The sequence below is a fragment of the Podarcis muralis genome, chromosome Z (assembly GCF_964188315.1).
Source record: "Podarcis muralis chromosome Z, rPodMur119.hap1.1, whole genome shotgun sequence".
In the NCBI taxonomy this organism is placed as follows: domain Eukaryota; kingdom Metazoa; phylum Chordata; class Lepidosauria; order Squamata; family Lacertidae; genus Podarcis; species Podarcis muralis.
In genome coordinates, this window is record NC_135673.1 from 28,798,968 (window position 1) to 28,825,623 (window position 26,656).

A 26,656-nucleotide genomic window follows, 5' to 3' on the forward strand; every position below is an offset into this window, starting at 1 on the left:
GAATCTGTGCAACAGGGTGAGCTCCTGTTGCTCTGTCCCGGCTTCTGCCAACCTAGCAGAAGCAACAGAAGCGGTTTAGCCATGCTGGCCACATGACCCAGAAAGCTGTCTGTGGACAAACACCAGCTCCCTCAGCCTGAAAAGCGAGATGAGCACCACATCTCATAGTCAAAATTGACTGGACTTAACCATCCAGGTAGGGACGCGGGTGGCGCTGTGGGTTAAACCACAGAGCCTAGGACTTGCTGATCAGAAGGTTGGCGGTTCGAATCCCCGCCACGGGGTGAGCTCCCGTTGCTCGGTCTCTGCTCCTGCCAACCTAGCAGTTCAAAAGCACGTCAAAGTGCAAGTAGATAAATAGGTACCGCTCCAGCGGGAAGGTAAAGGGCGTTTCCGTGCGCTGCTCTTGTTCACCAGAAGCGGCTTAGTCGTGCTGGCCACATGACCTGGAAGCTGTACGCCGGCTCCCTCGGCCAATAAAGCGAGATGAGCACCGCAACCCCAGAGTCGGCCACGACTGGACCTAATGGTCAGGGGTCCCTTTACCTTTACCTTTTTAACCATCCAGGTGTCCTTTACCTTTAACTTATCTTCAAGACAAAATTGTATTAAAAAAAATAAAATGCTGATGAATGTTAACAAAGCTTTTTTTAATGGGGAAAGCATCACTGATTCAGAAATGTGAAGAACAGGACATAAGGCTGAAAAAATGAGAACATGAGTGAAAACAGAATTGGCAGGATTCACTGATCCCCTAATGATAGGTAGTGGGAGACCCTGGCTAGTACTTTGACAACAGTCTTCCTGACTCAGGGCCAGGGGGTCACTCTAATTCCATGGCATTCCTCTTGACTTTGTTCCACGCTGTCTCCTGGAATTCTACTGATGGCTTGCAATATGTCAGGCTTGTAAATGTGGATGATTCTAATCCTGCAGAAGAAGCCTAGTTCCTGTTATCTGGGGGCTTAACTCATTCCAAAAGCCCTGGAGCCAAAGACATGCTACAGTCATGTTTCAGTTTTGCTTGAAGAGCCCAGATTCAAACCAGTTTTGCAATAACTTTCCCTATTTGGAATCTCATTCCCTACCCTTAAATATATATATATATACATATTCATCTCTACAATCTAATACTTTATAATTGTGTTATTCTGCCACCGAGAATTGGATAAAGAGGTAAGGAATGTCAAGGAGTTGCATCATTATGAATAATAACACATATATCATAAACAGGAGTGACAAGATTAGACAATATGCAATTTGGTTTGGAGTGGTTTTTGCATGCATAAATAATATATAAGATGAATTCATCATACTTTGTTCAACAAGCATCAGATTTTTAAAAAGGGTTCTGCCAGGGACTTCATCTGAAAAATAATATGAAGAATTGAAGTTTGCATTTATCCCTGAGGGAGGTAGTGGGCAGAATACTGAGCCAATAACAGTTTCCCAGCACCAATTTGCATTCTCAGGACTGGGGTGAGAAAAACATTTGCATTTTTGTGCAGTAATTCAGAAAACACAGTGTTGGGTTAGGGCTGGAGAAGGGGAAGGTTGAACTCCCCACTCAGCCTTCAATCCTATATACTTACCTGGGTGTAAGTCCCATTCAGTTTCTGAGTAGACATGCATTTATTTATTTATTTATTTATTTATTTCATGAATCTCTTCCCATGAAGCATTTTGAAGCAATTTCAGAATAAGGACAGTAAAAACATATCTACAATAAAATAATTTCCTATTTAAAAATGATGTCAAATCCAATACAGATACCATCTAGAATAAAATCTCTGCTTAGAAGGCTTGTTGAAAGAGAAAGGCCTTCAACAGGTGCCAAAAAGAAACAGAGACATTACCTGTCTGATAGAGAACCACAGAATTGTAGAGTTGGAAGGGACCCTGAGGATCACCCAACCCCCTGCAATGCAGAAATATGCAATTGTCCCATATGGGAATTGAACCTGCAACCTTGGCATTATGAGCACCAAGCTCTAGCCAACTGAGCTATCCAGACTGTAATGGGAGGGAGTTCCAAGGGTAGATGCCATTACACTAAAGGCTCGATTTCAACACAGTGCAAAACATACCACCTGATAGGGTGGTATCTGCAAAAGGCCTATTCTGCGTAGTGTTGGAATCCTGTAGGCCACCAGTTTCCAACTGGTTGGTCAGGACCCACAAGTAGGTTGCAGCCTGATCCAAGGTGGATCATGACAGGAGCACTACCAATGTAATACAATGTTGTTGGCATCCGTCTGTCTCAGGAGATGATGGAGCAGTGCGCCTTTGAGGGTGAGGTCACGATGTTGGAAGGTTGCAGCTCCTGCTGTGGCTGTAGAGACTGATACAGGAGAGACTGTTTTGTTGCAGCTGGGACAGTTGAAGGTGTCCAGTTGGGCTGCTGCAGATGCACAATGATGCTGCTTCTCACTACGTTCCACAATGCAGTCATCTGCAAGAGATTCCCACATGTCAGGGTTGACGTTGCCAGCCTTCATGTCACAATTGCAGACACAGAGTTGGCCTGGTGCCGGAAGCCAGCTGCCTGTAGAGCACTACCACCTTTCAAATATAAGGTAAAAGATTAGGACATGGGTCCCCAGATACATATTTGGGTTAAAATTGGATCCTGGGTCTGAAAAGGTTGAAGATACTTCCACAGACATGTAAATGGTGGGGTATCTTTTTCAGTTCAAGAGCCACATCCCCTCATGGGCAACTTCAGACACTCCAAGAGTCCCTATTTCCAGGGACAGTCCCGGAGTTACAGAAGCTGTCCTGGTTTCTGATTTGATCCCAGAATGTCCCACTTTTCCTTAGGACATCCCTATGTTCATCAGAGGGTATGAAGTTATGTGATCCTCGAGCCAAGGAAATAAGTAACTATACAACCTTTAGAAGACATATGGAGGCAGCCCTGTGTAGGGAAGTTTTATAAATGTTTTTTAAAATGTTTAATGTTTTATTATGTTTTTATATATCTTAGAAGCTGCCCAGAGTGGCTGGGGCAACCCAATCAGATGGGTGGTGTGTGTGTGTGTGTGAATAAGATGTCCCTTTTTTCACTGGGACGCAGGTGGCACTGTGATCTAAACCACTGAGCCTCTTGGGCTTGCTGATCACGGTTCAAATCCCCGTGACGGGGTGATTTCTCATTACTTGGTCCCAGCTCCCGCCAACCTAGCAGTTCGAAAGCACACCAAAAAGTGCAAGTAGATAAATAGGTACTGCTCCAGTGGGAAGGTAAATGGCATTTCCATGGGCTGCTCTGGTTTTGCCAGAAGTGGCTCAGTCATGCTGTCCACAAAAACTGTCTTTGGACAAACGGCGGCTCCGTCAGCCTGTAAAGCAAGATGAGCACCACAACCCCAGAGTCTTCTGCAACTGGACTTAATCGTCAGGGGTCCTTTACCTTTTATTTTCGTTGGAGAAATGTTGTAGGGTATGCAACTTTCCAAAAGTGGGTGTGGCCAGAGGCAAAAAGCAGGAAGAGGCAGGCAGCGCAATGGACGTAATTCTTTCCTTTGCCTCCATGCACAGTTCAGATGTTCTTTCACACACCTCTTTCTACTCAGCCAAGAAAGAGACATCATCCCTGTTCCAGCACAGCTTCCAGCCTGGCAAAAGCGGCATTCAACAAATGGGTGAAGCAAAGTGAGTGGGGAGATGTACACCCTAGGGAGAGTCCTGAGGGCTGTATAGAGATGCTGGAGAACCAGTTGTTGTTGTTGTTCGTTTATATACCACCTTTATCTTCCAAGGAGCTCAAGGTGGTGTACATGGTTCTCTCTCCCCTCCCCCCAAAATTTCATCCTTACAACAACCCTGTGAGGTAGATTAGGCTAAGAGATGGTGTCTGGCCCAAGGTCACTCAGTGAACTTCATGGCTCAGTGAGGATTCAAACCCTGGTCTCCCAGGTCATCTAACCATGATGCCACACTTTGCCCCTGGGCTTGAGGTTCCCCACCCCTGGATTAGACACCCAGTTCACTTACGGACAGTAACTACCTATCGGTTTAACCGACCTCATGGTTTATTGTGAGGGTAAAATGGAAAAGCGGTATCAGGAACCTTGAGGTAAGATGTGAATCTAATTTTTAAAATATGTATAATCTAAGAGGCACAGCCTGGGTAGAGTCCCGACTTTCTAAATATGGTTGTGTTTATAGTTTCCAAATAAAACCTTAACTGAACCAGTGGCTTAATTGCGGCTCAACCCAAACAATTCCAAGAATAAAGAGTGCAGTGCATTCAACAGATTCGAGGTAATTATGTTTTCATCAGCCATGCGTAATCCTCTTTCCAATGTTCAAATGTCACATTGACCTGATGTATGCATCTGTTAGAGTGCTGCGCTGTGGTCATTTGACTCACCCACCTAACAAGCTCACCCCCCCCACCCCATTCCATGGATGTTTTCTTTTCTCTCCTAATATTATGATGATGAGGCTATTAATGGCTGCTAACTATGATGGCTTTGCTCTGCCTTCATGGTCAGAAGCCATAATGCTTCTGAATACCAGTTGCTGGAAACCACAGGGGAGCAGAGTGCTCTTGTGAAGAGGCCATAGTTCAGTGGTAGAGCATCCATGTTGCATGCAAGGGGCCCCAGTTTCAGTCTCTGGCTTCTCTAGGAAGGGCTGGCAGGCATCCCTATTTGAAACCCCACGGTCAGTCAGTATAGACAATACTGAGCAAGACAGACCAATCATATGACTCCTATCCTTCCTATCAGAGGCAGATCTACCATGAACCGAATTGAAACTTAAGCTTCAGGGCCGCTACTCCCAGAGGGATCCCAGAAACATGACCAAATTGATTTATTTTTGTTGCATATATTTCAACAATCCCAAAGTTTGAGAGTCAATAGCACAACTCTTGTGAAAGTGTTGTGATCTGTCATGGAACAACTCCACTAAAGAGGATAATAGCAGTTACCCAGACCTCATTGCTGGCTACAAAGGGGCCTCCATAACAGTTCAACCCCCCCAAAATGTAGGACTGCCACTGCTTCCTATGCTTTGTACTGTCCCAACCAAGGAAGAGTGGCAAGCAAAATTAATGGAATACACAGAAATTTAAATAATCATTGTAAATAACTAAATGCATTAGCAGGATTAATATAAAAGCAAGCAGTTAAAAGGTGAACATGGGGAGAAAGTAGATAGAATTAAAAAAAAGAAACGTATCTAACTAAACCCTACATTCTAGCCTTATAAAACAGCAGGACAACACAATTACTTCTCTAATGTATTATTTATCTTTTTAAAATTTCATGATGGATTTATGAGAAAGAACACAGGGGCTTCTTGGTTTTATTAAGTAAGCTTTCAGTAATTTAACACAGTAGCATTTCATGTTTATGATGTGTCTTTAATCCTGCATAATCTTGTGTTGTTGGGCCATAGCTGGATGAAGCTGCAGTTCCATAGCACAGGTAGACAAGGTGCAGCCCTCCAGATGGACTACAACTTCCATAATCCATGACCACTGGCTAGATTGGCTGCGGTTGATGGGAACTGTAGTCCACAACTTCTGGACAGACCATGTTGGCTATCCCTGTTCTATAGAGGAAACTAGAATTGGTCCAAGCAGGGGTGCCCAAACTTTTTTCTTTCTTTTTTTAAAATATTTTTTATTACATTTTCAAATACACAAATAAGAATATATAGTTCACATAGCAAGCATAAGATAAACAAATAAAGAAAAAAGAAAATTCCACTTTCAGAAATATTTTTACATAACCAATCGGACTTCCTCACATCTCCCATACCATGCATTCTTTACCATAAAGATGTCAGCAAATTATTACCTTTTTTCACATCTTAATTTATACCTTACAAATGTCTTAAATTTAAAATACTCTTTGTCAGTTACTTGTACCTTTAATCACCTTTAGTAATACTTTAAATCTCATCCTTTCCTTACTTTTAACTTAATTTTCTATTTCAAAGATCTAATCGCTGAAGCTAAAACTTCCAAATCGTGCAGTTTTTAACATTCATACAACTTATAGTATTTTTGTAAATAGTCCTTAAATTTTTTCAGTCCTCCTCCATCACCTCTTCTCCCAAGTCTCGGATTCTGCCAGTCATTTCAGCCAGTTCCATGTAGTCCATCAGTTGCATCTGCCACTCTTCCAGTGTAGGTAGATCTTGTGTCTTCCAGTGTTTTGCAATAAGTATTCTTGCTGCTGTAGTTGCATACATAAAAAATGTTCTATCCTTCTTTAACACCTTCTGGCCGACAATGCCCAGGAGGAAGGCCTCTGGTTTCTTGGGAAAGGTATACCTAAATACCTTTTTTAACTCATTATATATCATTTCCCAGAAGGCCTTCACTTTTGGACAGGTCCACCAGAGGTGAAAGAATGTCCCTTCAGCCTCCTTACATTTCCAACAGGTGCCCAAACTTTTTTCAAAGAGGGCCAGATTTGATGAAGTGAACATGCGTGAGGGCCAACTGAAGATGTTGAGCTTTTTTTAGGATTTTACCCCCAGGGCATATACCGCCATGCTGGCCGGATTAGGCCCCTGAAATGGACTTTGGACTTGCCTGGTAGTGCATCAAGCTTGATCAATCTAGAGAGGGGATGAACAAGAAATTCAGTGCAGTGTGCACTTAAAATGAAATTATGCGTAAACAAAAAACATGTAAACTAGTGAAATTAAAACAGAAAAATGTATCACATTAGGGGAAACTGCTTTGCAAAAATAGGTATATTAGCCAAAATTACATATTTTGACATAATTAAGAGAAGTTCACATTAAAACACTGATGGCTTTTTATGAGCACTTAAAAATAATAATAATCACAAACTGGCATGGAGATGTGGAGAACCGAAGATGGGTGGAGGGGGGATGTGAATCTGAAAGAAACCAAAATTCACACATTTTTAATATAGACGTGAGCAATTTCACTTGATTGGCCTCATTTTTTACTTCCAGTTGCCTCAGCTGTGTGTTCCAACTTCACTAAAGATTATGGCACAGTAAAAGAAATGCCCAGATGGAAAAACATCTGTCAGTGGTAGCATTTGGTACAAAGGATCACAGTTTTTTTCTCAAGAGCATAAGAATAGTCCAGCCTGATACTTACAGGAAGACCACAAGCAGGACATGAGTCCACCACTCATGTTCCCTAGGCACTGGTATTCAGTGGCATGCATGCAATCTCTGATCATGGAGGTAACATGTAGCAATTGCCCACCCTGCTTTCTCCCAGGCAAAGGTGGTAGAACTGCTGTCACTGGTAATGGCATAGGGTTGGAGCATGTTGATGATGCAAGCTCAGAGCTTTACAGAGAGGAGCAGGGGAGAAAGCTATTAATTTTCTGGAAATGTGGAAAAGGGGGAGAAGCAAGATTTCCACTGAGAGTGGTGAGTAATTTTAAAGAATCCGCTTGCCTTGAAAAGTGGGAGGAGTGATGACTTGATATCTGATACACACTTTTAGCTGAAGATCCCTGAGATTGAGGCTGGACCTCCTGCATCTACCAGTAAATCATGTGGTGTACCACTGAGCTTTGGCTACGTCTCTACCAAAAAGAAAATAAGGTTATAGGGTTCAATGGTGCAGACTCTAGGCTGAAGTATCCTGTGGGCAGTCCCTCTTTCAATAATATGCATTCACTTATTTCAAAATATGGCAATCAAGCCCTGCTGCGTTTGGGAGCCCTCCTTCTCATTCAGCTGAGTGGAGGCATGGACACCACTGATGGCACCACTGGTTGGGTTTAACAAAAGCAGGATGCTGCACCAGACAGAACTCTGGTCAGATCCAGCATGGCAATTATTGTGTTCGTCTGGACATAGTGTTCCATCCCTAATCAAAGGCCCATCCTGGCAATTGGTTGGAGAAGGGAACAGTTTGGTTACAATTCTTTTTGTTAACTCAATTTTCCTTCATTTAACATTGACTCATTCGCCATTGTTCTGACTCAGATGCTGCATTGGCAGATGTGCTGGGGCCATCACTGTACTGCTGCTTTGCAAAGTGCAATGGATTGGCAACATCTGAGATTGGTATGCAGGAGAAAAAAGAAAGAAAGAAAGAAAGAAAGAAAGAAAGAAAGAAAGAAAGAAAGAAAGAAAGAAAGAAAGAAAGACATGTTGTGCTGCAAACAAAAGCATTATGAGGACATTCTAAAGAGCAGGTATTACATTTTACAGCATTTACCACGCAGTGGCAAATGGCTAAGACATAAAATCACAAGCTTGGCATAAACTTCACACTATGCTAATAGCTAAAACAAGAAAAAGAGCTCAACACACAGAAGGGACAGTTACTGCAAGGTGCACAGAAAGAGCCTGCTTATTTCAATGGGAGCGCCATTAGCTTCCAAGAAAGTCAGCATCTTTCATGGCTTTGTGTAAACTGCTTGTGGAGATGGTGTAGTTTGTAGGAAAAGGGATTGCTGAAGTGATCAGACCAAGCTCTGTTAAGTTAATGGCCCTGGCTGGGCCTGGAGTTAGTTAAGAACAGGTGTGTTGCCATAGACACAACTGGCTGGTGAAGCTCTTTCAGGAGCTGTGCAGGTCTCTTTCCCCGCTCACCTGGCTGGATGCCATGTCATCCCTTGGGTGGGAGAACAATAGGCCTGGAAACTAGGCTTTGTTTTAGTCTGGGCAAAAGCTGGGAATTGGAAAGGAGACATAGAAACCTGTCTTGCTCTGTGCTGAATCCCAAGCAACAACTTTGGGAACCCCCTAGAAAGCTAATGGAGAGGCAAGATCTGTTGGAATGCTGGTGCTGTTTGATGTTCAGGTTGTATATGTGTGTAACTAAAACCAAATACAGTGGTACCTCGGGTTACAGACACTTCAGGTTACAGACTCCGCTAACCCAGAAATAGTACCTCAGGTTAAGAACTTTGCTTCAAGATGAGAACAGAAATAGTGCAGTGGTGGCGCAGCGGCAGCAGGAGGCCCCGTTAGCTAAAGTGGTACCTCAGATTAAGAACAGTTTCAGGTTAAGAACGGACCTTCAGAATGAATTAAGTTCTTAACCTGAGGTACAACTGTATCCTAAAGGCAGTCTTCAATGATCTTCATTCCAGAAAAACTGAGCCTCCAGTAAGTGCTGGAGCCCCAGGACATTCTCACCACTTGGAGACTGGGGTGCACACAACACTGTTTTGAATTAAGAGATATGCATTGCCACCTAAAGAAGGGGACCTCCATAATACTATTCAGTGCTCAGATTAAGATTATGCTACTGCCACCATGGGACGCGGGTGGCGCTGTGGGTTAAAGCCTCAGCGCCTAGGACTTGCCGATCGAAAGGTTGGCGGTTCGAATCCCCGCGGCGGGGTGCGCTCCCGTTGCTCGGTCCCAGCGCCTGCCAACCTAGCAGTTCAAAAGCACCCCTGGGTGCAAGTAGATAAATAGGGACCGCTTACTAGCGGGAAGGTAAACGGCGTTCCGTGTGCTGCGCTGGCTCACCAGATGCAGCTTTGTCACGCTGGCCACGTGACCCGGAAGTGTCTGCGGACAGCGCTGGCCCCCGGCCTATAGAGTGAGATGGGCGCACAACCCTAGAGTCTGTCAAGACTGGCCCGTATGGGCAGGGGTACCTTTACCTTTACTGCCACCAGAGAGCACTTTGCCAAGCTCACAAGCACCACCACTAAAATGGAACCAGTCCTGGAAAATGCCTAATGCATCTGTTAGGGTACCTTTTCCCATTGCCAAGTAAAATCTAGTAAGCATGATTATTTATCCAGAAACTGTTGTGCAAACAATATTTTTCCATTAGATAAATGATGAAAATCATCCCTACATCAGTTCTGCTGAGACTTATTCCTATTGTGATCATTCATTCTGAAAAACCAATCCGTTTCTTGTATTATAGGTTTGGTTTAGGTGCTGCTGTTTTTATCCTAGTAACATTTTAATATATCTGGTTTTTTAAAACTACTGCAGCAACATGCAGCCCTGGAATGGATTTGCTCTCCTTCTTAGCTATTGTCACTGTATATACCAGTTTACCATTGGCCTAGCATTTGTCACGGAGCCACCGACACACTTGAATCAAGTTCAGAATCAATCAAACAGTTTATTACAGTCATAGATCAGCAGTCAGAGAATAGAATATTAAGTGCATAAAAAACAAAACTGATAATTAAAACAATGTACAGCAATAAATTTAGGCACACTGTGCAATAATAGACTATCCCAGGGAGTTGACTCAGAGTCACCCATGGAACCGGGTTTGAGGATTTTCATGCCGGACTATTTTGAGTTGGGCGATGGTCTGCGTCTACAGATTTGCACACAGAATCTGGCGACCATCCAGGTCTTCTTTTGGTCTTTGCCTAACAGCAAAAGGTCAAGTTTTTTCTTTTGCGGGAGGTTGGCGAGCCTCACCAGTAGGGGATCAATGAACTTACTGCGTGCCTCTTTGTAAAAGGGACATTTAAAGAATAAGTGTTCTGGGCTTCCTATCTCTCCCAATGGACAGGTGCAAAGTCTCTGGGCATAGGGGACTTTTCTAAAGGCTCCATCCAGGACCGGCGAGGGAAGAGCCGAGCTTCTGGCAAGTGTAAAGGCCCTTCTTGCATTTCTAGATACGAGAAAGGAGAGATATGCTGCCGGTGCGGCTATATCTCTCTCGATTTCTCCAATTTTATAGTCGGGGCACCTTGCGCAGTCCTGTTGTCTCTTGGTGTCTAATATTCTTTGCCTGACTGTAGCTTTTGCCTGGCCCAAGCCCAGACTTAGAAGGGCTTGAGGGGCAAAACCCAGTTTCTGGAGGGTGTTCAGGACTGCAGTCTGCCAGCCTGACTAGAATTGGTCACAGAGGATCAATGGGGCTATCCCTCGGGGGAGCAGATTCAGTGTCAGCCATTTGTATATTCATGTTAAGCAAATGCTTGCCTCCACTCTCATCATCCCCGTTTCCAATCTCACCCATGCGTTTGAGACACATCTGGGGATTTGGAGGAGAGCTCTAAGAAGTCTAGATTGAACTCTCTCAAGGGGGGTAGAAAGCAGAGGAAGGCAGACCCAAAAAGGAACCATACAGGAGTTGTGCCAAAGTTTTGGCCTTGTATAATTTTAGAGCTGCGGGGACAAAGAAGCCCCCTTGTGCTCTGAAAAATTTAAGAATACAATTTGCGGTTTTTTCCGCTGAACTCCCGATGGAGTTTATGTGTAGTTTGTTGGTTCCTGAGGCCTGTACCACCATTCCTAAATACATATAGTTTGTGACTTGTTCTAATTTATGGCCCTGGAGTTCCCAGCTTCTAAGCTTTGGTTTTTCCCCAAAAGCGAGTATCTTGGTCTTTTGATAGTTGATTTTGAGACATTCAGATTCACAGTATGCTGTGAGCTTTCTTAGTGCTCTTTTGAGTCCAATGGGGGTTCTAGATAGGATTACCGCATCATCAGCATATAGCAGGACCGAAATATGCCGATTTGCAAGCTTCGGCGGGTGGAGTTCTGAGTCATTGAGTGCAGATACTAAGTTATTTAGATAGAAATTAAATAGTGGAGGGGCCAATAGGCACCCTTAAGTTCAGATTGAAAAAATGCTTGAAAGTTCAGATTGAAAAAAATCATTTTTCCCCCCAAGTTCAGATTGAAAAATGCTTCCCACAAAACCACATATGAAGTAATTGCCAGGCTATGGAGTAAAACAATTGGGCTCAGTAGTGACATTAAACTATCGTATATACACTTAATGCTTAAGGACAAGCGTTCCTTCTACTGGAAGAAAAATGAAATCACAGACACCCTGACAGATTTTCTGAAACCTGCAGGCGGAAAGAACCCCATACAGTCACCATCTTGCTCTTGATAAAAAGGAAATTTGACTGCTTCATCAGCCTCATTGTCAATCAACTCCTTTGTCCAAATTCAAAAAGCCAACTAAGTAATGGATAAATTATAGGAGGTTCTGATCTTACCTCTCTGCAGAGGAATATATAGTTGCACTGTGCAGTGCCAAGCTTCCTGAGCATGTAAGTACCAACAACACGCTGTGTTTGGAAGCCAGAAGAGCGCCACCACCTCACAGCTCTTATTGCCAATAATAATAATAATGGTTGAATCAGAACATAGGAACCAACACAGGAATCTTTGCCCCGCACAAGAAAATATTTAAGGGGCCCAGCCCCCCCCCAAGTTAATGGACATTGCCTTTCAAATTGTGTGTATGTATGTGCTGCATCATATGATCAGTTATGCGGGGTGGGGCTTACCTGCCCCCTCCATATTTTATTCACCCTGTATCAGAACTGTGTAAAGCAGAATGCTTCCTGCTTGCCTGGATGGAGGATAGAGCATGGGTGGGTGTGTAGGTGTGTGGGTGGGTGTGTAAATCAGCCTACTGCACAAAGGTAAAACTCACATTCATTGATCTGCCCACATTTTACTTCTGGCACGTTGTTTGTCCTGAAGGGAATGTGGTTCTTGGGCTGAAAAACGTTCCACAGCCTTAAGTAAACAAAAGTCCAAATATTCCTAAAAATAATCACAGAACAACAGGTTCAAAACTCAACCCCAACCCAGGGAGGGGCGGTCACATTACAACAGATGCAGAATGGTTAAGATAGCCTTTACCACCATCCCCCTGCAGGGAAGAGTTCAGAGGCTTGGTGGGCTCCAGAAGATGTCCCTGGCCCAGAGAGATGGGGCAAGACAGGCTGGAGCTGCTCCAGTCACTGCTTGCTCTACTGAGAAAGGAAAGGTGAGCAGGCAGCAGTAGCAAGAAGAAAGACATAGCAAAGTCAGGCGGTTCTGAAGGTTGGCAATGCACCCCGAGCTTAGAATGTGGACCTCCCAGTTAGTTTACAATGCCAGCCATTGCTGTCTTCATCACTCTTAGAAAAGTCAGTTTTAAAAGTGCAGATGGACTCAAGAGTAAAAAAATCCTGATAACCCCTTTCTGAGGAAAGCAAGCAAAAGCAGTGCATAACTGAGGAGAGAGGAACAGAGATTTTTCTACAGAGCAGGAAGAACGACAACTAAAAAGTACAGAAGAGCACTCCCTCAGAACAACAGCGCCAACCAGAGCATGTGTTACCTCAGTGAACATCTTCACACCCTTGCCTGGTTGCTAAGCTATATCTCCACCATCACCCTCTTTTTTAGGTGATTTACTAACAACAGGATTAACCTTTAAGTCACCCACAGAAGGACCTTTGCTGATGAACTTCCAGTAACCATATGGAGTGGAAAAACTGAAATGAAGATTTAATGCTAACCTCAAATGCCTCTGTGTCTGTATCAGATGGACCTTGTACAAATCCATATGCAGATAATACTTCTCTGCTTGCGTCCCTCTGAGTCAGGAAACATATCCTCTTGTTTTCCCTATGGCAGATGGCCCAGAGAAGTCTAAAACAGCAACAGTTTGGTTGGTGCCAAATTATTTGTCATCTCCTGCCTGAAACGAGCCCACATCTCAGCATCAATTCTCGCACATTTCAAGAGAAATTACTACAATGGCTGTTCATAGCAAGGGGAATTCTCATTATGTTTTTTGCCCCTGTTTTGTCCCCCCAGATTAACGTGAACACAAATCTCACCTCAAAGAAGACGTTGTTTCAGTAAACCAGCTCATTATGATAGTTGATAAGGTTTTGCAAAGTGTGGAGGCAGCAGAGAGAGACAAGTATTTCCTTCTCCCCAGACTCTCTCATGAGGCTAGAATTCATTAGTGTTTACTTATTTAATTGTAGTTGTAGTAGTAGTAGTAGTAGTAGTAGTAGTAGTAGTAGTAGTTTAAAATGTTTTGCTGTGCTTCAGGCAAAACAATTTTCCAGAGCAGTTTATAGTCCTTGCCCTGAGAATGCAATTTAAAATAGCACAGCACAAAATAAAAATGAATTGGGATGGAGGAGGAAATAAGAAAAGTCAGGCACCTGTTGTAAGGTACCAGTACTTAGTTACAACAAGTCATATATCCGCATAAGATCGGGATTAGGAAAGACCCTTGCCTGAAACTCTGGAAGGTTGCTGGCCAGTCTGTGTACAGCAAGGTGACTAAACATTTTGGAATTGGGAGTCACATTGACAGTGGACCAACTCTCTAGTTATTGTGGATATGCTTAGAGGGAGTTTGGCTTTCTCCCTCCACAGACAGACACACACATAGTACACAGACTTGCCATATGCACACATCCCATACACACATACGCAGAGCATGCACAAATGCACACATTTCCCCCTGTTTTCCAGCCATATACCCAACTCATCCATTTTCCAGTCACTCAAGAAACAGGGGCAGTAAAGCATGTGACAAAGTGGTATGTGCTGCTTTACCAGGTGTGAAGCCTTTCTGCCATGTGCAGTGGTTGAGGGTGTAGCCACAGCACCGATCAGTAAGAGTGTGGCGACAGCTGTGGCATGCTCCTTGAAGGCTGGATCTGCCAGCTACTTGGCAGCCCCCCTGCCCATGCCACTTCTACAGTGGCCTCTTGTTGAATAGGAGGCCCTACTGGTCTCCACCTACACTCATTCCCAATGTAGATCTTTATTCAACCCTTGTTCCTGTTAGAAATCTTCACTTTCCCCTTCTTCCCTGGTGCGGAGGTGGCACCATTTTGAAGTTCGCCTCAGGTGTCAAAATGTCTTTGCTAACAAGAAATGTCTGATTCCATTCAGATGTAGCTAAGCCCAGAGTCATCTAGTGGCTTAACTGTATGACACTATCTACACAGTGAGTTGTTATCTAGATTTTGACTTCTGCAGAATCAGGTAACAATAGGGGTGCTCAGCTGTTTGATTTGCTTCAGAACTTTCTGCATTCAGATTTAGATCTTTAAAATGCTAGCAATTGTGACACTGTGCTAGCATGATTGTCTTTTCCAGGAGACACAGGAACCAGCCAGGCAGATGGCAAACATTGCTATAAACTACAATAGATCTGGAGTGCAGTAGCTCTCAATAGCTCCTTCTGACGCATTCCAGTAGCTTTTCCTGATCCTTTGGTGCTCTGTGTGGGAGTCACGATGAATTCATTCTGAACATTGGGAAAGTTTCTCAGGCGGAGGGAGAGATCTATTTCTGGCCTTTTCCTAAGTTACACACTTCAAAACCTAAACTTAAGAAGTCATGGGTTTAAGAGAAACACTTTGTAGTGCAAGAACTGGCCCAGTGCAATTTCAACTAAATTGGATATACAGTGGTACCTCAGGTTAGGAACTTAATTCGTTCTGGAGGTCCGTTTTTAACCTGAGACTGTTCTTAACCTGAAGCACCACTTTAGCTAATGGGGCCTCCCGCTGTGGCTGCGCCGCCGGAGCACAATTTCTGTTCTCATCCTGAAACAAAGTTCTTAACCCGAGGTACTATTTTTGGTTTAGTGGAGTCTGTAACCTGAAGCATATATAACCCGAGGTACCACAGCAAATATTTATTCCCAAAACTGAGTTATGCAATCCTTCAAAATGCTAAAGAAAATACCTCCAGATTCTTGGACAGAATACAAAGCTCATTACCTGGGATATTTAAAAAAAATACTATTTACATTCTGTGCACCTGCTGTTACTTATTTTTCCACTCTCTGTATTTTGCTCTTTCCTGTGTTTTCCTTGTGCCTGGCATCTTCATTGTTCAACTCTCACCATCTGCTGAAGCTACAACTCTTTTTATTGGCCTTTGACAGTCAAGGTATTTTGTTCTGTGTGGCCACATCTCTTTTTGCTAAATGTATACTGTTGTCACATGAACAGTTTTACTCATTTACCTTTTTTCAATAACTCTACCTATTTTCAGTTTTATAGCACCTAGTGTCTCTCTACTGGACTCCAAGGTCAGCTGACCACTTTCAGGCTATGACATCAGCTGGCAGATGATGATGATGATGATGATTAGGGCCATGTCAGAGGCCTAGGAAGTGTTCTTGCCTTATGCAATTATATCTCAACATGAATTGTGGCAATTGTATATTCTACTTCCCCAGTGTTTACTAAAATATCACTTTATGAAATCCATTTCCTACTTTTCCTGTGTGGTAGGGATAACTATGCTACAGACCTGCCTTAATTGTGCTCTCTTTGTAGGTACAGGCAAACCTGTCCATTTCAAATTATCTCCAGTTCTCATTTTTCCAGTCTTTCTTTTTTCCCCCAGGGGAAAACGTGAACACAGTCCCCCACTAGCAGAAATTATCCCATTGAGTTTCCTGCATTTATGGAAATCACAGGGGTCAGCACACCTGCAGTGCAATGGATGAGCCTCAACCTGGGAAAACCTCCTTCATGATAAAGGTGTCTCCCGTGCCAGGTAAGTATTCAGTTTTCATTTTGTGATATTTTTTTTAAGTCCTCAAGAAAATTCATCTGCAGTTTAGTATGAATTTCTCCTAATATACATATTTATAATGCATTTTCCCCCTAATATACCCATTATTGCAAGGAGTTTCCCTTAATATGATACATTTTAATTTCATCAATGTATGCACTTACGTGTACACTTTACCCTAGCAAACTGCATTGGAAAAAAATCAGAGAAGTGCAGATTTCATAAGGACGACTTTGCTCACATATTGTTTTCAGAAGTGCAGATTAGGTGGGCTCATATTTAAGTGTAATCTGAACCAAATTTCTTCCTTATCTCTAGTCTTTAATGGTTTGTGGAAAGGCTAGGGCCACCTGCTGAATGCTGTTGTTGTCTTTTAATTCAAAGCAGCTCAGCTGTATTCTTCTCTGAAAGAAAGGAAAAAAATATTGAGGTTGCCTGCATGTATTTTTCCTGTACGTGCAAAACTCTTAGCAGAATTTCAAGCATAGCTGTATAAAAAGAACATGCAGTCTTCAGAATTCACTTTGAGTAGGCTTTTGGGGGAACACTACAGCATGGCCCAGATTTATCCAAACTGTGACTTCCAAATAGTTTCACTGAAGTTACATTTGAGGCACAGCCCATTATTCAGGTAATTCAAAAGGCAGGGCCTGTACCTCCACGAGGAACATACACGCTGGCTCCATCAAAGAGCATGATTATTGTATTATTCTTCACACGTGGACACACACACACACACACACACACACACACACACACACACACGGCAGCGCAGGGACTTCAGCAGTGAGTCAGAATGAATCAGGCTTTCCTGGCAGTGAATGGTAGCTGTCGCTGATTATAAATGGGAAAGGACCTAGTCGAACAGAAAGCCATTTTGCAAAATGCGGAGCACTAAATAGTGTGTGCTGTTCTAATTGCACACATCATATTCATCATCAACAGCTGCATACAGAATTGCTAATACTGAAATAGCTCCCCTTTTGCTTCCTTGACATTTGACTTTATCGGGAGTTTGAAAAAGCAATCTTCAGAGGCACCTCTTGCAGCAAAGGGGGGTTTTCCACTTGCTTCTCCTGGTCCCAGCTCTTGGGGAAAGTTTGCTACCAAGATTCCCATCTGCTTCAGACAATATGACTAAGGAACAGGAATGATGAGATGTAATCCAACAACTTCTAGTGTGCATCAGGTTTCCTTTCCCTGAGTTAAATCCTCATTCTGCTAGTTAGGGTCACAATCTGGATCAGGCTGCTTGCACCTGCTATTTACTTTTTAGAAATTTACTTTTTAGTTATTTAACTTTTAGTGCAGCTTTCCTCAGCTCACCCTCAGATCATTTGACAAAGGATGAGTTTAAAATGCTATAAATAAATTCCCTGTTGCCTTGCAGAAGTTGTTGGACTACAGCTCCCATAATGCCTGATCATTATCCACCCTGGCTGCAGCTGATGCAAGCTGGCATCATGTTGAGGACATTAGGTTGGTAGAAGGAAGGCTCTTCTGTAGATACTGGGGAGGGAGTTGAACCAGGGCTGGCCCAGGATATTCTCCTCCCTGAAGCAGAGGGCAAGATGTTGATTGGGTTGGCCCAGAAATCTTGATATAAGACTGGCAATGGGGCAATTCCTCCATTGCACTAGGATAGTGTACACAACAGGCCATGTGCCAACACACAGCTCTGATCTGAAGAGGAGAATTAATAGGAAGCTTAGGAGGAATGGTTGGAAGGCTGCCACTACAGCCACAAAGCATCTGCTGCCTGAGGCGGATGCCACAGTTTGTCTAATGGTAGAGCCGACTCAGAGTCAAACATTGAATAATGACAACTCCATTGAGTTGTATCTAACAAAATTTTAAGGAGACATGTCTCCAACAGGGAGAAAATAGGAATAAGATGTATCAGGAACAAATGACAGAAAACAGGAGGTATCCCTCACAAGTAGGTTGTAGCCTTGTTTCCAAATTCCAAAAAGAAAAGGTTTTATTGCTAACATTATATCAGGGATGTTTCAGCTTGATGCAAAAGATCATAATCTATTTCGCTAAGTGACATTTTCCACTCCAAAATGTCATATTATTTGGATTTAATCAGAGGCCACTTGATCCGGTGCTTATTGAACAATACATTTTGGAGGAATATATATGAATTCAGTCATTTCTCCAGTTGTGTTCCAGTGTCAAGGTTAAAAACAGCTTTGTCAAGGCTGTGCCTGATTGGAAAGGCCTGGAAAGCATTCTTGGAGAGTGGCATTATACTTAATGAAAATTTCTAATTAATTGTTTCCAGTCCTCTATACACACACACACATACATACATACACACACACACATGCAGTTTCAGCAAATATATTTACAGGTGAAACTCAAAAAATTAGAATATTGTGGAAAAGTTCATTTTCCTATTGGAAAATGAAATCAGCATCCCCATAAAGCTCGTCTGCAGAAGGAAGCATGAAGTGCTCCAAAATCTCCTGGTTGATGGCTATGTTGACCCTGGACTTAATGAAGCACAGTGGATGACATGGCTCCCCAAATCAACACAGACTGTGGAAACTTCACATTGGACTTCAAGCATCTGGCATTGTGTGCCTCCCCATTCTTCCTCCAGACTCTGGGTCCTTCATTTCCAAGTGAGATGCAAAAGCTGCTCTCATCAGAAAAGAGATTTGGGGAGCCATGTCATCAGCTGGTGTTGGTCCACTGTGCTTCATTAAGTCTAGGGTCAACGTAGCCATCAACCAGGAGATTTTGGAGCACTTCATGCTTCCTTCCACAGACGAGCTTTATGGGAATGCTGATTTCATTTTCCAATAGGACTTTGTCACCTGCCCACACTGCCAAAAGTACCAAAACCTGGTTCAATGCCCATGGGATTACTGTGCTTGATTGGCCAGCAAACCCACCTGACCTGAACCCCATAGAGAATCTATGGGGCATTGCCAAGAGAAAGATGAGAGACATGAGACCGAGCAATGTAGAAGAGCTAAAGGCTGCTATTGAAGCTTCCTGGTCTTCCATAACACCTCAGCAGTGCCACAAGCTGATAGCATCCATGCCACGCCGCATTGAGGCAGTAATTGATGCAAAAGGGGCCCAAACCAAGTACTGAGTACATGTGCATGCTTCTACTTCTCAGAGGTCCTATATTGCTCTATTTGCAGTCCTTGTTTTGCTGATTTCATTTAATATTCTAATATTCTAATTTTCTGAGATTGTTAATTTGGGGTTTTCATCAGCTGTACGTCATAGACATCACAATTATAATAAATAAAGGCTTGACATATCTCGCTTTGCCTGTCATGAGTCTATCTCATATATTAGTTTCACCTTTTAAGTTGCATTACTGAAATAAATGAACTTTTCCACAATATTCTAATTTTTTGAGTTTCACCTGTATTTGAAAATGAGAAGTGTAGTTGAGATAATTAGAACCCACATTCAGATCTCAACTGAGCAATGAACTTGTTGCTCCTGTAACTTTAGGTAAAGGTAAAGGTACCCCTGCCCATACGGGCCAGTCTTGACAGACTCTAGGGTTGTGCGCCCATCTCACTCTATAGGCCGGGGGCCAGCGCTGTCCGCAGACACTTCCGGGTCACATGGCCAGCGTGACAAGCTGCATCTGGTGAGCCAGCGCAGCACACGGAAACGCCGTTTACCTTCCCGCTAGTAAGCGGTCCCTATTTATCTACTTGCACCCGGGGGTGCTTTCGAACTGCTAGGTTGGCAGGCGCTGGGACCGAACGACGGGAGCGCACCCTGCCGCGGGGATTCGAACCGCCGACCTTTCGATCGGCAAGTCCTAGGCGCTGAGGCTTTAACCCACAGCGCCACCCGCGTCCCATTGTAACTTTAGCTGTGGCTAAAAAGTGGGTTGGGGTGACACAGCCCCTCCACAAGTTAAAAGAAAGGTGAGGCAGTAGCAGAGCAAGGTGGGTGTGGTGGGTGCGGGCCGCCCCATGTGCCTTCCCTGAGGGGGGGGGGGTGATATCACTGCGAGCTCTGCCCCCCAGGACACTTCCCGCCACCGGCGCACCCCACTGGGACGTGTGCCAACAGGACACTTCCTGCAGCTAATGCACCCCCCTGGGACACAAGCCGATGCTGACGCACCCCCGTGGGCGGCTAGCCCCACCCTGTGGGCCATACCGGGTGTTGGAGCAGGTTTTTTTGGGGGGGATATATATGGAGTGGTGTATAATTGGAGACCACAAGGTTTTAATGAAACAAAGTGAAAATTTTCTAAAGGGAAAGAAAATAGTTCTTAGGGATATGCTTTTTGCATAGGAAAATTACAGAAAACCAACATATCCCACCAATGGAGCAGGGGGGGGGGGGACCAGTCAAATAAACATAGAGCTAAATGCAATCTGCTCTCCCTCTCCAGCACAGTCTGCAATGCTAACGACAAAGGTCCAATTAGCCATATCATACACCCTCCAGCATGTGTTTCCTTTGTTTCTTGAGACCATGTGTTGATCTGACTTTCAAAGCAAGCCCCATATAGATAAAGCATCAGCCTCGGTGGCCCCTGTGCTTCCCAACCCACAAAACCTCAATGAAGAACTGGGGCTTCTCCTCCAACAAGCAGCTATGCCTGCATGTTCTGTTTGCTGTCCTGTTCCAGTCCTGAAGAGGCACACATGAGGCAGGAAGAGCTCTGAGCGACCAACTTGCTCAGATAATGCCTGGCACCAGACTGCAGCCTTTTACAACACATGCCCCTTTCCCCCACCTCCAATCCTGGTCTGCTTCCCAATCTGGGCCTGCTTCCCTCCAGTGACACCTGCCTCTCCTTCCTGCCTGTTGCCTCAACCTAGTATCAGTGCAGAAATCTTGTGGGGTACAAGATGCTCGTTGGCAAGCAGCTTCTCCACAGGAGCATCCAGCAAAATGAAAACACTACCTCCCCATGCTTTATCAGAAATGGGGGAAAGATATGTAATGTCTCACCCCCACCCTCACCCCAGCCATATGTTTTTAACCCTAATTAAACATAAGCCGCACTCTCCAAATTAATTTGGGACTGGATCTGAGGCAGGTTGAGTGGTCCACAGATTGGGTAAAAGCAGGTTGGCCTGACTGGGGGTCCCTGGGTTGGAGCCATGGGGTGGATTGAGGAGGGTTGTGCTGAGCCCTACTCTCTTCCAGGCTTACCTGCAAGTTGAGCCCGGGGCCTTCCACATAAGTAGTAGTTGGTCTACCACTGAGCTATGGCCTGGATCTTGCTTCCTTATATCTCTTGACGTAAAAGTGGATTCTACTTCTTCTTTTGTAATAAAAACTGAAAATTCAGGAAAGGGGCTTGGAGAATCCTGGGGGAGGTCAAGCTTTTGAGTCCTCCCATGCCACACTTCCACAATGGCGCTTGTGTATGTGTTGTTTGTAGTTCTTGGCATCCAATTGCACTCTGAATCTGAATAACAGCAAAAGGACTTCTCCCCAAAGTGCCAAAGAAGTCTCAATCCAATAACACAGTCTGTTAAACAGATTAAATTGTGTTTTTCCTTTCATTGCCCTAAAAGCATGCAGTGCCCAGAATACCACCAGCATTTATTTATTATTATTATTATTCTGTAGTACAACCACAGGCCTTTTATGAAATTTAATTTGGGATTAAGTGGTTGAATGAAACAAAGCCCTGTTCTGCTGTGAAGTCCTGCTAGCCACTTGTCTGTGACTCTTGTCCTTCTATATTTCTCCTTTGTAACCTTTTTATAGCAGGAATGGGGAAATGTGGCCCGCCAAAGGTTGGGCTTCAACTCCCATCAGCCTCCCATGGCCAATGATAAGAGGTTCTGTAATATTGCCACAGTGGACAGTGAGAAGAATAACAGTTTTTGGCAGATGGCGAAATGCAGCGGGACAGAAACAGTGCTGCATGCAATTAATAGAGAGAGCTGAATGGGAAATGATGCCTTCTTCCACCCTTAGGCCTCCCTCAGTGCCTGTCTAGAAAAGACATGTCCACAAATGAAACTCTCTTTCAGGATGTGTTGATGTGGAAGAAAGGAATTAATCTCATCCATGCTTTGTTAATATTTGCAGCTGTTGCCCATCTGCCTCATGAGCAAGTTTTTCATCATTTTAGAAATCCTGAATGGAAGTCATTGTCCCCCACTTTGCAGCCTTTCCTGTTAGCATCACCTTATGGGCAGTGGAGATAATAGCTTCTCCTGGGATAACTTGGTTTCTTAGATTTCCTTTCTTCTCCTTCTTCTTTAGTCTTCAAGGCAATTCCAAAGGACAGTTGGATATCATCTCCTAACGAGCTGAATTATTAAAGGATCTGCTAGTCTATGTGGAATGACTCACCAAGACAGGCTGGACAGAGGAGATAATGTAACAAAGGCTAATGACATCCAAGCAGGGCTTTGAATGAAAGTGAAAGAATCATACCAAAAATATTGCGGCTCTCACAGACTTCAGCATGGAGTTATTAAAACGAGTCCTCCAGTACAGTCAGAATGAAAGTTCTTGGCTCTTTGATCACATCAGATGTTGTAGTGTGAGACCCATAGCTGAAAGAGAAGGCAGGCATCTTGGGCAAGGAGGCTAACAGAGCTCCATAACTGGTGGATATACACCAAATTGGATGGCCACCATGCGCTCCACAGAAGGCTGCCCTTGAAAAAGGTTCAGCTAGTACAGAATTGCCATAATGTGCCTTTGAACAGTTTTCTTTTATATCTTTTCTTTTATATCATGAAGCAATTGAGCAATCAAAATGATCAAGAGGCTAGAGCATAAGAACATAAGACTTTCCTGCATAAGACTAGCCCAGGGGCCACTGCTATTTTTCTAGAAAAAGAAGTGTGGGACTCCCTTGTTCTCTTAGAATGGCAATGGCATTCACCTGAGAGGTACCGGAACTGAGTTCCAGCAAGTTCCCCATCTGGAAAGTTTACAACTTCTGGGACTTATTTTTTATGGGGGGGGGGGGGAGTTGAGGATGATGATGATGATGATGATGATTTTATACCATGCCCATCTGGCTGGGTTTCCCCAGCCACTCTGGGCAGCTCCTAACAGATATTAAAAACATGATAAAATATCAAACATTAAAAACTTCCCTATACAGAGCTGCCTTCAGATGTCTTCTAGAAGTCAGATAGTTGCTTATTTCCTTGACATCTGAAGGGAGGGTGTTTCACAGGGCAGGCGCCACTACCAAGAAGGCCCTCTGCTTGGTTCCCTGTAGCTTCACTTCTCACAGTGAAGGAACCGCCAGAAGGCCCTCAGAGCTGGACCTTAGTGTCCAGGCTGAATGATGGGGGTGGAGACCCTTCTTCAGGTGCACTGGGCTAAGGCCATTTAGGGTTTTATAAGTCAGCACCAACACTTTGAACTGCGCTCGGAAACGTACTGGGAGCCAAGGTAGGTTTTTCAGGACCGGTGTTATGTGGTCTTTGATACTGGGCGATAGTTGGCCATATTGGCCAGGTCCAAAGATGGTTTTTTAAGAAGTGGTTTAATAACCACCTCTTTCAGCAGATCTGGGAAAGCTCCCACACAGAGGGAAGCATTTACCACCCCGCAGAGCCCATTGCCCATCCCTTCTCAGATTACTTTTATGAGCCAGGATGGGCAAGGATCAAGGAGACATGTGGTTGGTTTCACTCATCCAAGCAGCCTGTCAACATCCTCGGAGGTAGGAGATTAGAATTGATCCCATGCAACTTGACTAGACAGGACTTGAGCACTCTCCCACCCCACCCCTGCTCCCATGGTGCAGTCTACCTCATTCCAAATCTGAGTGACTTTATCTGCAAAAATCTTTGCAAAATCATTGCAGGAGATCTTGGGGCCTGATGGTGGAGGTGATTCCATTAGATTGCAAACCACCTGAAAGAGTCACCTGCTACTTTTTTCTGTAGATGTAATAGAGGCGATGAAGAAAGTCCGTCGTCACTTCTTTTGCTTCACTTTTACTTAGTGTCAGATCACCAACGTCCATAGAGGTGAACACCAGGTCTAAGGCATGTCTGTGACTATGAGTTGGGCCAAACTTATTCAGGGACAGCCCCATGGAGGCCATGCTTTCCACGAAGTCCTGAGCAGCCCCTTGTAGGGTCACGTTGACATGGATGTTAAAGTCCCCTAGGACAACCAAACTAGGTATCTCCAGGAGAACATCCGCCACGACCTGCAGCAGCTCAGGCAGGGAATCCTTGGTGCAGTGGGGAGGCCCATCTGCTTCATCCAACCAAGTCTCTGTCACACATGCCAGATCAATTCTTCCACCTGCGATCAAATCATGGATGACAGTGGTCTTGTGGATCATTGACTTGGCATTGCAAGCAGCACCTTACAGTCATGTGGGTCTCCCTTGTTGATTCCAGTATCCTTCTGGTCAAGACCAGACCCGGAGGCAGGGATTGTGTTCAAACAACGACTAAATCTGCCTCCTTGGTAATGACATGGACTGGTCTTAGCGTAACTCCTCCTCCTACCCATGATCACTGAGATTGGGTGTCTCAGTGCATCCCAAACTGTGGAACCTACGCCAGCCATTCTGTTGGCTGAGGCCCACTCCCAGGCAGCCCTGACCCTTACCCCTTCAGAACAGAATATGTTCTACAGACTATACAATAAACCAATAAAACAGTAGAAACTAATAAAAAAAAACCCCACACAATTTACGGTTATACTAAAATTAAAATAATCCCCAGCCTTAACTAAACATTTACCCCATCCCCAAAAACAAAACAAAAAAATAAAATGCCACAGATTAAAAACTATTTTAAAACATTTAAAACTTTTAAAAACACTTTCAACAGTTGCCCCAATCCCAGAGTTTGTTCCAGTGAGTCTGGGCTCTTCAGCACTTGCAGCAGGCAATGTCCCTCCCTCCCAGGAGTCTCTTATGTTGAGCAGGGTGAGTCTGGACCCCACCCCCTAGGCCAGGTGGAAAGGGCCTTGCAGGGAGCAGTCTTCAGCATTCACAGCAGGACAATGATAGAAGTGTGTAAAATTATGCATGGTATGCAGAATGTGGGTTTTCCCCTCTTTTCTCATCACACTAGACTGCAACAGGATCATCTAATGCAGTTGAATGGAGAGAGATTATGGACAAACAACAGGTAGCACTTACAGTGGTACCTTGGTATGCGAACGGGATCCGTTCCGGAGCCCTGTTCGCATCCTGAAGCAAATGCAACCCGCATCCGCGCATGCGCAGGTCGCGTTTCGCCACTTCCGTGCATGCGCGTGACGTCATTTTGACTGTCCGTGCATGAGCGTGCGGTGAAACCCAGAAGTAACGCATTCCGTTACTTCTGGGTCTCCGTGGAGCACAACCCAAAAATATTTAACTTGAAGCACATTTATCCCAAGGTATGACTGTATTCACACTGTGCATACTTAAATTTGCTCCACCAAGAAGTAGTGATGGCTACCAACCTGGATGGCTTTAAGAAGGATTAGGCAAATTGGTGGAGGATAAGGCTATCAGTGGCTAAATTCCCCCACCACTTCCTCCAGGATACAAAGATGTCCCTAGGGTCAACAATGACATTGCCTCCTCCCTGAGTCATATCTAAAACCCTAAGGTGGAACGGGATGACTGCTGCTGTTTAATTTTTGTTTGCTTCTTTCTTTTAGGGCTACACACTGATTAAAGGAATGTCTCAATGAATCATCTCCCTTTTAATTAATACTGGTTTGCTGATTAAATTAAAGCAGATGAATTAATTAAATTATTCAGAGGTCAAGTAGGAAAAGGACAAAAGATTCCCCCAAGAGCTAAGTGGACAAATATCCAGGTCTGTGGTTAGAGTGAGAAATTATACACATCAAAGCCTGTTGACAAAGCAAAGCACAAGGGAAAGTAGTAACAAAAGCATTTTTCAGACATTCTGAAACTAAGTTGATATTTTTCTAGGTTTGATTGGGTACTTTCTGGCATTATTTTATAACTTCAAGAGTGAGGAATGTTGTTCAGGGGCCACATTCCCTTCTGGGCAACCTTCCAGGGGCCACATGCCAGTGGTGGGCAGGGCCACAGGCAAAAGTGGGTGGAGCAATGAATTCGCAAAACTTGGCTCATTCTGCAAAAACATAGCAGTCAATGTGAGAGAACTCTGCCTGAGACTCTGGGGAAGAACTGCTACCCATTGGAGTAGGCAAAACTCCACTGGATGGTCAAGCAGTATATTCCTGCTCCAGAGTATATTCCCATGTTCCTTTACATGCACAGAAAACTAGTGTATTACCAGCAGATTGATTTGTATATGCTTTGCTTTGTTTTTAACATGGAAACGCTCAAAGCTATGCTCCTCCAGCTACAGTTTGATGCAGAAGTGTTCAGTGTGGCTGGCCGAGGTAGCACATTCTCAGGAGAGGCAAAAGGACAGGGGCAGTATATGCGACCTGGCCTACCCTGCATTCATCACTGAGAAAAGAG

At 44.1% G+C, this 26,656-nt stretch overlaps 1 protein-coding gene and 1 non-coding gene across 5 annotated transcripts in view; both read right to left on the minus strand.

Annotated features, from left to right (window-relative positions):
- Positions 1-631: 631 nt before the first annotated feature.
- Positions 632-26,656, minus strand: part of LOC114589491 (syntaxin-3-like) — a 38,897-nt gene continuing 12,872 nt past the window's right edge. Inside the window, exons 3-4 of one of the 4 annotated variants that reach the window (XR_013391277.1) lie at positions 3,413-3,617; positions 632-2,452 (exon numbers count right to left, since the gene is read on the minus strand). The gene's annotated coding sequence lies outside the window, so the exon portion shown is untranslated. Of the gene's footprint in view, positions 3,618-11,570; positions 16,656-26,656 lie in introns of those variants that run through there. The other 3 variants (XR_013391276.1, XR_013391275.1, XR_003704677.2) reach the window with 3 other exon arrangements.
- On the minus strand, positions 16,078-16,241 carry LOC114589598 (U1 spliceosomal RNA). The gene has a single exon (XR_003704705.1). It is a non-coding gene; the product is annotated as a U1 spliceosomal RNA (small nuclear RNA).